The sequence below is a fragment of the Colobus angolensis genome, unplaced genomic scaffold (assembly GCF_000951035.1).
Source record: "Colobus angolensis palliatus isolate OR3802 unplaced genomic scaffold, Cang.pa_1.0 Scaffold121, whole genome shotgun sequence".
Classification (NCBI taxonomy): Eukaryota; Metazoa; Chordata; class Mammalia; order Primates; family Cercopithecidae; genus Colobus; species Colobus angolensis.
This window is the reverse complement of record NW_012113253.1, coordinates 5,292,631-5,298,315: the sequence shown is the minus strand read 5'-3', so window position 1 is coordinate 5,298,315 and position 5,685 is coordinate 5,292,631. Positions and strand designations below refer to the sequence as shown.

Below are 5,685 nucleotides of genomic sequence, written 5' to 3'. Positions count from 1 at the left end.
TGATTGAGATGGAGTCTTGCTCTGTTGCCCAGGCTGGAGTGCAGTAGTACAGTCTCAGCTCATTGCAACCTCTGCCTCCCAGGTTCAAGTGATTCCTTGTTAATCTATTGATTGTTTTTTTGAGATGGAGTCTTACTCTGTTGCCCAGGCTGGAGTGCAGTAGTACAGTCTCAGCTCACCGCAACCTTCGCCTCCTGGTTTCAAGTGATTCTCCTGCCTCAGTCTCCGAGTAGCTGGGATTATAGGCACCTGCCACCACGCCTAGCTAATTTTTGTATTTTTAGTAGAGGCAGGGTTTCACATATTGACCAGGCTGTTCTTGAACTCCTGACCTCAAGTGACCCACCTGCCTTGGCCTCTCAAAGTGTTGGTATTACAGGCGTGAGCTGCTGCACCTAGCCTTGGCTGATTTTTTTTTTTTTTTTACTATTTGTGGAGCTTAGGTCTCACTGTGTTGCCCAGGCTGGTCTTGAACTCCTAGGCTCAATCTGTCCTCCTCTGTTGGCCTCCCAAAGTGCTTAGATTACAGGCATGAGCCACCATACCCAGCCTATAATCATCTTTTTGATCCAGTATCTGTTCTATACAAAGCACTCAAGTTTTGTTTTTTTGTTTTTTGTTTTTTTTTCAATGGAGAAAGTAATTGTAGATTGTCTGAAGACCCACTGGAGTTACAGACAGGATATGTGCAAACACCTAGGTGGAAGTGTGGGTCCTTCTGTGCCTTTCCCTTAGCTTGTGTCATTGTAGGGTCAGACATGGAAAACTGTCATCTTAGGTTTGTATATGGTGGATATGGCTTGGCTCTGTCCCCACCCAAATCCCACCTTGAATTGTAATCCCCATAATCCCCACTCATCGAGTGGGGGACCAGGTGGGGAACTTAGGCTGTTAAGGAAAGCAGCCTAGAACATGAAGTGCCTTTGCATGCCATACTAAGGAATGTATAAGTGGAGCTTTTATCCTAAGGACAAGGGGGACCTGCTGACAGGTTGTAACAGGGATGATGGTGTAGGAAGCTTATTCTGGCCCAGCGTGGAGAATGGACCAGAGGAGTGAGGGTCTGTCACCATTGAGAAGGCTTTTGCAGGCAGCAAAGATGATGCTGGCATAAACCAAGAAATGGTGGCAGGTCTGGAGAGGATGGAATAGAGATGCCAAGAGCAAGCAGGATTCGGTAATCAATTGGATGTAGACATAAGGAAGAGGGTAGTATTGAGAACTGCCAGGTTTCTGGCTTGATTCACTGTCTGAAATAGAAGGGACCACAGAGACGTAGTGGGCTTTGGTGGAAAGGAAGAAAATGCCATGTTTCAGGTCTGGAGCCCAACAGAGAAAGATCTAGGCTGGAGATTAAAATTTTAGCAGGGTGTAATGGCTTATGCCTGTAATCTAAGCACTTTGGGAGGCTGAGGCAGGAGGGTTACTCAAACTCAAAAGTTTGAGACCAGCCTGGGCAACATAGGGAGACCTCTGTCTCTACAAAATATCAGAAAATTAACCAGGTATGGTGATGCGTGCCTGTAGTCCCAGTTACTTGGGATGCTGAGGCATTCGTTGCTTGAACCCAGGAGGTCAAGGCTGCAGTGAGCCGAGTATAAAATGAGTATATTGAAAACTGTAGCTGTCACTGCAGAGCTGAAAGAAACACTCATGGACTGTTTCAGTTATCTCTTGCAGTACAGCAAACCACCCCAAAACCCAGTGACACTGCTGTGGACAGGAGCGGGACCATGGAGTGGAGGCAGGCAGCCTGGGCTGCGCTTCTATTTATTGTTCATGATTCTGTGGGTCAGGGCTTGGGGATGGCTCATCTCTGCTCCATGTAGTGTCAACTTGGCCTGCATGACTGGGGCTGGCGGGTCCCAGGTGGCCCTGGTCATGTGACTGGAGTGTTGGTCCTGGCTGTTCCTTGGGGTGCCTTGGTTTTCTCCATGTGGCCCTTCTCCTTTCACATGTTCTCTCATTATTCAGTTTAGCCTGGGCTCCTCTGCCTTGTGGCTAGTTTCCAAGAGGATAAACACAGACATTTCAAAGTCTTCTTAAGATCTAGGCATGGAAGTCCCACAGCACTGCCCCAGATTCTCCTGGTCAAAGCAAGTCACAGGCAGGGCCGGCCCAGAATCAAGGGGTAGGGTAACAGACTTTACCTCTTTTTTTTTTTTTTTTTTTTTGAGATGGAGTCTCACTCTGTCGCTCAGGCTGGAGTGCAGTGGCCGGATCTCAGCTCACTGCAAGCTCTGCCTCCCGGGTTTATGCCATTCTCCTGCCTCAGCCTCCCGAGTAGCTGGGACTACAGGCGCCCGCCACCCCTCGCCCGGGCTAGTTTTTGTATTTTTTAGTAGAGACGGGGTTTCACCATGTTAGCCAGGATGGTTTCGATCTCCTGACCTCGTGATCCGCCCGTCTCGGCCTCCCAAAGTGCTAGGATTACAGGCTTGAGCCACTGCGACTTTACCTCTTGATGCAGAAATGGCAGAGTCACAGTAGAAAGGTTACATGGGAAGGAAGGGTTGTGGTGGGCTTTTAAGTTCATAAAATGAAGTTCGTAAGGTTACAAATGAAGCCATTATATTGATAACACATTTATCCAAGTATAAAATGATAGGCTGGATGAGGTGGTGCACGTTTGTAATCCGAGCACTTTGGGAGACTGAGGCAGAAGGATCTCTTGAGCCCAGGAGTTTAAGACCAGTCTGGGCAACATAGGAAGACTTCATCTCTATAAATAATTAAAAAAATAATTAGCCAGGCATGGTGGCACATGCCTGTAGTCCCAGCTGCTCAAGAGGCTGAGCTGGGAGAATTGCTTGAGCCTGGGAGGTCAAGGCTGCAGTGAGCCATGGTGGTGCGACTACACTGCACTGTGGGTGACAGAGAGAGACTTTGTCTCTAAAAAATAAAAAAGATTACATATGTATACACATATATTGTGGTATTTTGGCATTATAGTGCTACTTTAATACATTTATTTATTATTATTATTATTATTATTATTATTTTTGAGACAGAGTCTCGCTCTGTCACCCAGGCTGGAGTGCAGTGGTGTGATCTCATCTCACTGCAACCTCCGCCTCCCGTGTTCAAGCGATTCTCCTGCCTCAGCCTTCTTAGTAGCTGGGACTACAGGTGCGTGCCACCACACCTGGCTAATATTTGTATTTTTAGTAGAGACGGGGTTTCACCATGTTGGCCAGGCTGGTCTTGAACTCCTGACCTCAGGTGATCCGCCATCCTCAGCCTCCCAAATTGCTGGGATTACAGGCGTGGGCCACACTGCGCTTTTAATTTTGTATTTTTAGTAGAGACGGGATTTCACCATGTTGACCAGACTGGTCTTGAACTCCTGACCTCAGGTGAGCCGCCATCCTCAGCCTCCCAAATTGCTGGGATTACAGGCGTGGGCCACACTGCGCTTCACCTATTAACACATTAAATAACAAGATCTAGTGTGGGTCTAACAACTGAGGTAATATTGAAGTTATCATGATCATAAATGAGATTTCAAGGTCTGCAGTAGTTGTTATGCAATATGGAAATATCTGTGATTTCTCATAGTGACAAAGTCACAGGTCCCAGGTCCTGCTGAGCCTCGTGTGGTTTGTTTCCTGTAGTTATAGTAAAGAAAATGCTAGGTGTGGTAAGAGGTTAGTGCAAATAAAAATGTGAAATATTTTTCTTAGCCAAGATCACAGACTCCTTGAATTCTATCCACAGATGCCTTGGGATTCTGAGGAACCCCAGATTCAGCACCCCTACTTAACCTGCTTTTAAGAAGAAAAAAATGGAACTTGGTAAACTTCACTCAAAGGAGAGACCCACTAATACCTCCACCCACCTCACACCCAGTGAAGGTCTGGCTGTCCCTCTTTCTTCATCTGTTCAGGCTGCTGTAACAAAATGCTATAAGTGGGTGACTTATAAACAACAGACATTTATTTCTCACAGTTCTGGAGGCTAGAATGTTTGAGATTAAGGTGCCAGCAGATTCAGTGTTTTGTCAGGGCACTGTTTCTCATAGATGGAGCTTTCTCACTGTGTCCTCAGACAGTGGAAGGGACAAACAGGTTCCCTTGGGCCTATTTCCTAAGGGCACTAATCCCAGAGCCCACATGACCTAAGGACCTCCCAAAAGGCCCCAGATCCAAGTACCGTCATCTTGGGAACTAGGATTTGAATCGTAAATTTTGGAGGACACAAACATTCAGACCATAGCGTGCTCTGAACTCCTAACTGAGACTTGTAGTGAAGGTAGAGAAGAAGGACTGAGGCCAAAAAGCAATGAGCATTTTTGGTCCCAAGCCAAATTTGCCATATTTCAGGTCTGGAGCCCAACAGAGAAAGATCCTGAGGGCTGCAAGACTTGCAGACCTCGCCTCCAGTGGGCAGCTGGAGTGAGGAAAAACAAGGCATGGGGTGAAAGGGATATAAACAAAGTATGGCCTTGGGGGTTAAAAAGTCTGTTTTCATGGAGTTCTTCTGAATATTCTTGGGCCAGTTATTTTAACCTGCTCAGCTTCAGTTTCCTCAACTGCAACGTAGGATTTACATAACTATATCCAAGGAAATCAGGGGTATTGAGAAGAGTTTAAGTGAGATAATCAATGTGAACATGTTTGGCAAAGACTGAAGTAGTGCTATTCACACTGTAATGTGCATAGAATCCCTTGGGGATCTTGCTCAAAGCAGGTTCTGCTTCAGTGACGCTGGGTTGGGCCCCAACATTCTGCATTTCTACCAAGCAGCATCCCAGGTGGTACCTAAGATGCTACTCTGAGGACCACGCTTTGAGTAGCAGGGTCTAAACTACTCTACAAATGTGCCTTATTATTATTGCCTTTTTTTTTTTTTTTTTTTTGGAGACAGAATTTCGCTCTGTTGCCTAGGCGGGAGTGCAGTGGCACAGTCTCGCCTCAGGGCAACCTCCACCTCCCAGGTTCAAGTGATTCTCCTGCCTCAGCCTCCTGAGTAGCTGGGATTACAGGCATGTGTCACACCCAGGTAATTTTTGTATTTTTAGTAGAGACGGGGTTTTGCCATGTTGGCCAGGCTGGTCTCAAACTCCCGACCTCAGGTGATCCATCCACCTCAGCCTCCCAAAGTGCTAGGATTACAGTCTTGAGCCACCATGTGTGGCCCTATTATTGCCATTTTAATATTCTACCCTCTGACCCAAGGAGAATGATAGCTGAAGATAGAGAGGTAGGCCCAGCTCATCTCATGAGGCCAGTCTTCTGCTCAGTAGGACACTCTGGTCTTGCAACTCCACCTCCCCTTTGCTGCCTACCACCACCAGGTCATGATGAAGACTGGCCACAGCCAACTCAAAGAATGCTTCAAACCAAGTCAGTAGAAACTAGTCAAACATGGGGGGTGGGGGCAAAGACTGAATGGGATATTTGTGCAAAAAAAGAAATATATACAGAAAATATTTTGCATTTGTAATGCAGAGTATCTCACAAAATTCCCAGAGAATACAACATATGTTTCATCTTCTGGTTTTTTAAGTAAGATCAATCATTCCTGCACAGTTCTTCGAAAGCATCCCCTTTCTCATGGTTCTTATGAAGTGAAGAGCCTTTGATAACTCCTGTTGGTTACATTTACTCTAAGCTTCTGTCTAAGAATGACCAGGAGCAGAAAGATCAGTGCAGCTGAGAATGTGGAAGATATTATAGAACTCTT

General features: G+C 46.2%; 1 long non-coding RNA gene across 1 annotated transcript in view; it reads left to right on the top strand.

Annotated features, from left to right (window-relative positions):
• LOC105504078 overlaps nucleotides 1-3,925 on the top strand; it is a 7,213-nt gene extending 3,288 nt beyond the window's left edge. Inside the window, exon 2 of the long non-coding RNA XR_001000568.1 lies at nucleotides 3,718-3,925. This is a non-coding gene — a long non-coding RNA (uncharacterized LOC105504078). The remainder of the gene's footprint in view (nucleotides 1-3,717) is intronic.
• Nucleotides 3,926-5,685: the final 1,760 nt, after the last annotated feature.